Source organism: Lissotriton vulgaris, chromosome 7, assembly GCF_964263255.1.
Source record: "Lissotriton vulgaris chromosome 7, aLisVul1.2, whole genome shotgun sequence".
Lineage (NCBI taxonomy): Eukaryota > Metazoa > Chordata > Amphibia > Caudata > Salamandridae > Lissotriton > Lissotriton vulgaris.
This window is the reverse complement of record NC_141695.1, coordinates 937,947,741-937,956,911: the sequence shown is the minus strand read 5'-3', so window position 1 is coordinate 937,956,911 and position 9,171 is coordinate 937,947,741. Positions and strand designations below refer to the sequence as shown.

The following is a 9,171-nucleotide window of genomic DNA, read 5'->3' as shown; positions in this document are numbered from 1 at the left end:
AGCAGCAGCCTTTTACAGTTGTAGCTGAAATGTTGCAGTTAATAATGGGGACAGCGAGCGTCGCTGTTCATCCGTCATAAAAATTCAAAGAGCAATTGAGCCTATCGCGTGGGACAGATACCCTATAAAAGCATCAGATTCTATCTGGCAATCAGTGGCAACCTTCGTGAAGCGTTCACGCCATCACTTGCTCCGTTTATATAATTTCCGGACAGCACAGGCTCCTTTATTTAGAATTACTAGATTGAATACATTTTAAGGCATGGCTAGCTCGCTGAGATGCTGCTACTCCAGGACTCCGATACCAAGACGCTGCAACCCGGGAGCTCAGTCACCGAGGCGCTGTGACTCCGGGGCTCAGTTGTCAAGGCGCTGTTACTCCGCGGTTCAGGCATCGATGCGCTGTTACTCCGGGTCTCTGGCTTCGAGGCGCTGTTACTCCGGGACCCCTCTGCTGCTTCTTGTTGCTTTGCTGACAGTCTGCGGAGCCGCTTCCGGGCAGCTTCGTTATTCCATTCCCGAGGAGATGAGGAAAGGCGCTTTTGTTGGGAATGTGGCTCTGGATCTGGGGATGAGTGCAAAGGAGTTATCAGAGGGAGGAGCCCGCATTGTGTCCAGAGGTAGGAAGCAGTATTTTATTCTCAATGTAAACAAGGGGCATTTATATGTTAATGAAAGGATTGACAGGGAAGCCATCTGTGGGCACCTCGAGGCTTGTCACCTCGATATAGAGATTATATCAAATAAATTTATGAAAGCATATGCCGTCCAAGTAGAAATTCAAGACATAAATGATAATGCGCCCTCGTTTGTTGCTAGTCAAATGTCATTACACGTCACTGAAAGCACTAACCCCGGAACACGGTTTGTGCTTCCGGACGCACAAGATGCAGACGTGGGGCTCAATGCGCTCCAAAATTATAAACTCAGTGAAAATGAACCTTTCAGCCTAGAAGTAAAAATTGGTACAGATGGTTCAAAATACTCTGATCTGGTCCTCGAGAAATCACTGGACCGGGAAGAGGAGAGTGTTCACCTCCTAGTGCTCACAGCCATGGATGGAGGCGACCCGGTCCGTTCCGGCACAATGCAGATCCGGGTCATTGTTGATGACGTGAATGACAATGCCCCCGTGTTTGACCAGTCTCTTTATAAAGTCAGTGTGGTGGAAAACGTTTCCATTGGCTCTGTTGTGGCAACAGTCAGAGCTACTGATATTGACCAGGGACCTCACTCTGAAATAACCTATTCATTTAACAAAATAAAAGACACTGCATTAGAAAAGTTCAAATTGGACTCTAATACTGGAGACATTTCTGTGGCTGGCAACCTGGATTTTGAAGAATTGGAATTTTATGAATTTGAAGTGCAAGCAAGTGACGGCAGTCTGTCATCACGCAGCAAAGTCCTAATAGACATTATCAACGTGAATGATAACAGCCCAGAGATTTTGATTTCATCATTTCTCAAGCAGATTTCAGAATACAGCCCTAAAGGCACAGTTATTGCCCTTCTGGAGGTCTACGACAGGGATTCTGGAGTCAATGGCGAGGTTACTTGTTCCCTCCCTCCTCATCTCCCGTTTCAGTTGACAAAGTCGATTGGAAGTTATTACAGTTTAGTAACTGTTGATGTTTTAGACAGGGAACGGGTGTCTCTGTATAACATAACAATTACAGCTGCTGACAGTGGAACTCCGACAATGGTAAAAACGGAAACCATAGCCCTTGAGATCACAGACGAAAATGATAACATCCCAGTATTTAGCCAGATGTCCTACAGTACGCACATAAATGAAAATATACCGCAAGGCACTTCGATTTTTACAGCCCAGGCAATAGATTTGGATTTGGGTAAAAATGCCAAGATAAGTTACTCCATCATTGATGGACACATTGGTGATGTCCCACTCTCGACGTACATTGCCATTAATTCTGAATCTGGTGTCATCTATGCTCTTAAACAATTTGACTTTGAAGAGTTCAGAGAATTTCAAATCCAAGTGAAAGCCCAGGATGGAGGATCTCCGTCTCTTACTGGTAATGTCACAGTTATATTTTTTATACAAGATCAGAATGACAACACTCCTGAAATATTGTATCCATCAACTCCGACAGATGGCTCCTCTGGGATGGAGATGACTCCTCGCTCCTGCGAACCAGGTTATCTTGTCACTAAGGTGATCGCTGTTGATGCTGATTCTGGGCAAAATTCTTGGCTCTCCTACCAGCTGTTGAGGTCAACAGACCAAGGGCTGTTTACTGTAGGTCTTCACACCGGAGAAATCAGAACTGCTCGACCAATTATGGAAAAAGATGCCGTAAAACAATTCCTCGTGGTGTTAGTGAAGGATAATGGACAGACTCCTCTCTCATCTTCAGTGACAGTCACCATAGTGTTGGCAGACAGTTTGCCAGAAATGCTTCATGATATAAGTAACCCTTCACCTCCTGCAGACATGGAGTCAAACCTCACCCTGTATCTGGTGATCGCTGTTGCTGTTGTTTCCTTCTTGTTCCTTTTCCTGATCATTGTTCTTTTGGCCATCAGAATTCATCGCTGGAGGGAATCTCAGCTCTGTGCATCTTCCGGTGCTAACTTTAATGCACTTCCGGCCTCTCAGTTCGTGGGCATTGATGGTGTCAGAGCTTTTCTACAGACTTACTCTCATGATGTTTGTTTAACAGCAGACTCTGGGAAAAGCCAGTTTATCTTTGACAATTCAAGTCAACCAAACACTCTTCAGGTAAATCAGGATAGTAAGAAACAAGGATCTGTCCCAATAGAAGACTTTTTAAACATAGGAAAAGAGGAGCAGCCGTTTATTCAGGTATGTTGATTTACTTTGCATCATATTAATATACATTAACAATTCACAAAGCCTTAGCCGATTCTGTAGTGCTGGGTGTTTTTTTTATTTTCACACTCTGGCATGCTGTTTGTTTAGTCTGTTTTTGCCTACCATACCATACCATACCACAAGCTGAAGAAAAGAGAAGTATTATTTTCTTTTCATTGTGCATCTTCGTTTGAAATGTAATATTTTGGGATGTTTACCTTAACAAAGCAGTCTTTTAAAAAAAAAAAATCTGTTTATATTAATTTTATTTTTTTCACAGATTGCAAACGTACAATCAATTAGGCATTGCATTACATATTGGTTCATCACATAAGCATCACTATATTGTCATTGAAACCTAATATCACTTATATTACGGGGTGGTCCTTTTTTTTAATCCTTGTAGTGATTACTTTGTGTAGACTCGGCGTGCCAATATCGTTATTTTCAATTCTCAGCAGTAAACAAGCGTGTGTCATGGCTAACCTGTGTAGTCTTGGGATGCTGTGAAGCATTGCACTTAGTTGAATAACATGAAACGTAACCATTCAAAACAAAATATTAGATTAGTTTAAGCTGATGTTATTTAAGCACTGCTTGTCAAAGACTGTTTATTCAATTAGAGAAGGGCACTGTTTGCTGCATCCACCCCTACTAACGATCAGCTTTAAGTACAATATGTTATTTGTTGCCAGCTGCGGATCTGTACATCAGAAATGGTACTAAACTGCGTAGCATTTCCTTGCCAGAGTGTTATTCTGTGACCCCATAGACTTGAAATGTGCAGCTGTAATGGTGTTATAGACGCGGCCCCACCAGAGTCTGAAGCCCCTTTTACATTGCTTCAGTTGTCCAAAGCACAAAAAGCAAAATGTGTATAATTTGCTTTGCATAATTATGCGAATTTCCACAAAAGTAAGTGAAATGTCCACAAAATTCCGCAACATTTTGTGATATTATGCATGATTATAGGAAATACAAAGACACCGTTTAGTGCTATATGTTAATGTGAAAGGCATCCTCGCGCCAATTCTTGATGCAAGGACTAAGTTTATGCTAAAAAAAGAACAAAACCACTAGTGCTCTGAACAACAAGCATTCAAATTCAGTTTTTTCGTGTCCCCTGCTTTGATTTTACCATTGATGATAGCCTAATTATGTGATGTGGCATAATGGCATAGTTTTGGAAATTTCACATACCAAGCATAATGCAAAATTTCTCAAATTAAGTGAATTATGGATGCGTTATTTACATTTCACCTGGCCTAACTCAAAAGCCCACCACGCTCTCTTGGTGCTTTCATAATCTCGATCCCGATACCTACAGCAACATAAAGGCATGAATTGAATTCTCCAGATGGATCACAGAATCTCAGATCATTTGTTGCATATTAAATACTTACTGGAACAAAGTCTTCTTACTTCCTCCATCTCCATTAACTCCAAATTCATGGAGCAAATTGAGCTATCCATGGTAAATGCTTGAATTACTATTAGCACCTGAGTGAGTTTCAGATCAAAATATATAACTTTTATTGATCAGAATGCTCCTTCTAGTGCAATCCTCTACCTCACCCTTGAATTTTCTTGTTAGGTATCAATCAAGATTATTTCTCTTTTCCCTATGAAGGTAACTTGATTGGAAAAGTGTTAATGATTTATACTGAATCTGTACACAATGTATAACCAGTGAAAAATCTAATTAATGGTTGGCCTTAACATCAGGTCATAATGGACACAAAGGACTTTAATGATATTAAAGTGTCCCTGGATAGTGACTAATTATGTTAAGAAGCAGACGGTAATGGTTTGATGATTGGCAACTTGTAGCCAATTAATCAATGTAACAAGTTGATTGAGTTGTAGTTTGAGCAGTCAATTACATTGTATTAAATGTAGCTATGATGCAACTGTTGTTTTAACAAATGCAGAAAACACATAGGTTTGTGAATCTCTAGCTTTTGCATGCTATTTGGCATTGATTCAAAATTCTCTTGCCCCACCAAAATAAGTCTGTGACTCGGTGTCCCTCTTAAAAAGAAAGACTTCACTTTTCTTAAGACAAGCAAGAAGTTTTCAACAAAGATTTTAGTTTTTGTAATGTGAAATATATCTGTATGAGGAGCTTGTAGTAGTAAGAGCTTTTAATAGGTGGAAGCATGGAGGCAATTGTCTTGGGACATATTTCTATTTCTTTTGTCCTTAACATTTTTAAAAATGTGTATTGTTCTAAGACAGGGGTACTCATAGTACGGCCCGGTAAGCCTTCCCTGGCGGCCCGCGGACCTTGCACACATCATATCAGTGTTTTAAGTTTTTTGTTTTTTTTAAATAGTGTCTGCAAACTAAGTTACAGCAGCGCAATTCGGAGACTCTGCTGCTCTGTGGGTGCCGGCCGGGCGATTCCTGCCATAGTTAGAGTGGAGCTGCAGGGGCGCTAAGAGGTGAATGACACAGCCTCATTAACATGCTAATGGTCTTTTAAAGACCTGTTAATGCGCTCGGTGCGGCTGTGTGTGTGTGTGTGCTCCGAAGCTGTCTCAGCCAGGGCTGACACAGAGGCAGGGTGAGATGACAGAGGGAGAGGGAAAGAAAGGGAGACAAAGGGAAGGGAAAGGGAGACCGGGTGAGGGAGTAAGAGAGGGAAGGAGGGAAAGGGAGGGAGGAAGCGAAAGGGAGGGTGAGGGTGAGGGAGGGAAAGGGAGTGACAGTGAGAGAGGGAAAGGGAGACCGGGTGAGGGAGTGAGAGAGGGAATGGGTAGGAGGGAAAGGGAGGGAGGAAGGGAAACGGAGGGGGAGGGAGGGAAAGGGAGTGACAGTGAGGGAGGGAAAGGGAGACCGGGTGAGGGAGTGAGAGAGGGAAAGGGAGACAGAGGGAGGGAGTGAGGGAGGGAAAGGGAGACAGTGTGAGTGAGTGAGGAAGGGAAAGGGAGACAGAGTGAGGGAGTGAGGGAGGCAAAGGGAGATAGAGTGAGGGAGGGAAAGGGAGTGACAGAGTGAGGGAGTGAGAGAGGGAAAGGGAGGGAGAGAAAGGAAGGGAGTGACAGTGAGGGAGTGAGAGATTGAGAGAGGGAAAGGGAGACAGAGTGAGGGAGGGAAAGGGAGACAGAGTGAGGGAGTGAGAAAGGGAAATGGATGCAGGGAAAGGGAGGGAGGGTAAGGGATGGAGGGAAAGGGAGGGAGAGAAAGGGAGTGACAGAGTGAGGGAGGGAAAGGGAGACAGAGTGAGGGAGTGAGGTAGGGAAAGAGAGACAGAGTGTGGGAGTGAGAGAAGAAAAGGGAGATAGAGTGAGGGAGTGAGAGAGGGAAAGGGAGACAGAGTGAGGGAGTGAGAGAGGGAAAGGGAGACAGAGTGAGGGAGTGAGAGGGAAAGGGAGGGATAGAAAGGAAGGGGGAAAGGGAGTGACAGAGTGAGAGAGGGCAAGGGAGACAGAGTGAGGGAGTGAGGGAGGGCAAGGGAAACAGAGTGAGGGAGTGAGGGAGGGAAAGGGAGACAGAGGGAGGGAGACAGAGGAAGGGGGACAGATGGAGGGGGACAGAGTAAGGGAGAGTGAGAGGGAGGGAGAGGGAGGGAGGGAGACAGAGAGAGAAAGAGAGAGAGAGATGTGAGTATGCCGGGTCTGGTGGCTCAGTGGACGAAGGTGTCTGCTGCAGGGACCAGTGATCAACCTCATGGTCAGTTTTTTTTTGTTGCTCTAGCCCCACCCCCTCCCCCACTGATCCCGCTCCCACTGGTGCGGCCCTCAGACACAAACCACAGTGTAAATTTGACCCCCGAGAGAATGTTTGTGAGTACCCATGTTCTAAGTGGTTCATATAAAAATACTCCGAACGCACAAGGGGATCTGCATTTAATTAATATTCATGGCACCATGCACATTTTGCATTTCTAAACAGACTTGCCTTTCTGAACAGTTTTTTGACGCATATCAACAGCTCTTCATGTAGATCTTTTTTGCTGTAAATTAGCCTTTTAATAAAAAGAAGTGATTCTCACACATTTAATAGTGCTTTATTGTTATTATTTTACATTGAAATGTTTATAACCTACTTTCCTGGTTTCATATTCTCCAAATCTCTGCTATATTACTTTACATCTTTGTGTTAATCCAAGAGTAATTTGAATGATACAGGTGGCATAAATATAGGTAGACTGTGTAACTTCAAATGGGAGAAATCTACCTCAAAGAAAGCCATTTTACCCATTTCTGGAGGTTAAGCATGTACTGAAGAGTATTCAAGGTGCCGTCATTTTTGAAGTTTGGATGAACTCTCGAGGATAGAAAAGAATGTTGTTTCTGTGTTCGTTAACTGCTTTGCCCTATATGGAAGATGATACCCATAATAAGAGGAATGCAATTGTATAGAGAATGTTTCACTCTCTTACCTCATTAAAGTCTTAGCCTACATGTGGATAGATGCTGCCCTCAATGAGTGTAAGTTAAGTGTCTTTTATATGGGGGAAGAGTCTGACAGCACTTACATTGGCTGGCTCCTTAGCCTCCTGGCCCTCTCTTGGGCAGTATGGCAGCCCCATGGCTCCCTACTACAAGTCATGGGTTGATTTGGTGCCGGATCATTGGGGCACTGCTTGAAACCCCTGTTTGTAACCCCCTCACAAACCTTGTTGCCCTAATGCGAGCCACAATGTCTAGCAGTGTGCCCTCACCTACTGGTGGGCTTCCCTATGTTTCCTGAAGTGGTCTACGGAAGCCCAATATTGTCCAGAGTCAGAGATCGCAGGTGAGCCGTCTGGGGATTTTAAAGCCTGTATGACCACAGCGGCCCAGGAACGATTTTGGTTCACCTTCAAGGGTTTCTTTTTATGCATAGATTTTTTTGTGGCATGTTTTTCAGCGTTGATAAGAAACGACCAGGGAAGTGGTCCATGAAAAGGCACTTCTTCGAATCACACTAACATTTTAAAGCTAAGGTAATGTTTGGAAGTAATCTATTTTGACACGTTCTGATTTCTCTAACCTTTAATTGTATTGGTTGTGGAAGTGCGACTGGCCTTTTGTCCACCTTTATAACACTGCAGTTTCATTCATTTATTTAAAAAGTTTTGTATAGCGCAAACATGACCCAAGAGGGCATCAGAGTGCTTTGCAGAGGGATGCAACATATATGAGGGGGAGGGGGGGGGGGGGGGGGAATCATGGCAGAATCATAGCAATAGACAAAAAATAACAATAGTTACATACCAACATATTAGACAAAAATAACAATAGTTATATTAAGACATAATAGTGGGGAAACAAATTAGGCAGTAGAATAGGGCGAGAGAGTCAGCATGATAGTAGATGAGGTGACTCAGGACCCCAACTGGACTTCAATAGAGGCAAGTATTCATCAGTAGTGCTTTCACTTCCTTTGTGAAGGACACTGTTGATGGAATCCGTCTCATTTCCGTAGACAGGGAGTTCCAGATTCATGGGGCGATTCCTGAGAAGGAACGGTTGTAGGTTTTTGTTTTTTTGAATTTCTGTGGTTTAAGTAAGAGGGTGCTGGAGCTCCGGGAGGTACGGCACCACCCGACAACTCAAGTTTTTTTGCGAGGTATTGAGGCGTGTTCACGTGAAAGGCGCATTGGGTGTAGAGCACTTTCGTAGAATCCGTGCTGGTACAACCTAGTCCCTCTTGGCGTGTGGTAAGCTATCTCCATCCCGTCTATAAGCTTGCTGCCGTCCAATTGATTTTGATCACCTGCTCTTACTTGAACTGACTAGACCCAATACATAACTCCGGTACCCTAACCCAAAAGCCTTTGTATCATCTCCATGAATGTCAGTGGCCTTACCGCCTACATCAAGAGAAAGAAGACACTAACCTATATTGCATCAAAATATCCTGACACAGCCCTGTTGCAGGAAATGCTTCTCTCCATTTTAGAATCTGAAAAATTGAGTCACAACTGGGAGGGAGGCGTTGTCAGTAGTAGGCTTATTCTTACCGCTTCTGCCAGCACAGGCCCTCCCGAATGCCTTGCCTCCCCCAAAATGGTGCAGCATTTATTTTATTTTATTTTATTTTATTTATAATGTTTTATATAGCGCGGACAAGACCCGTGGGTATCAGAGCGCTTAACAAGGAAAGAATTACATATATAGATAATAAAAGCAGTACTAACAACAAGAGAATAGTGAGGTAGAAGGCAATATACTGTATGGTCAAGAATAAAAATATATATTCATATTGACTGTGCAAATTAACATTATATGGCGGGCACGGATTGGTTTGTGTCATGGTAACTAACCATGCCCGTTGAGGTAGGGTTATAAGGCATTCCAGTGCATATCCATGATAATAAGTATAAATAAATCAAGTGTGGT

General features: G+C 43.4%; 1 pseudogene; it reads left to right on the top strand.

The window, feature by feature from the left end:
- The first annotated feature begins 262 nt into the window (after positions 1-262).
- On the top strand, positions 263-2,839 carry LOC147702759 (protocadherin gamma-A11 pseudogene; annotated as a pseudogene).
- The last annotated feature ends 6,332 nt before the right edge of the window (positions 2,840-9,171 follow it).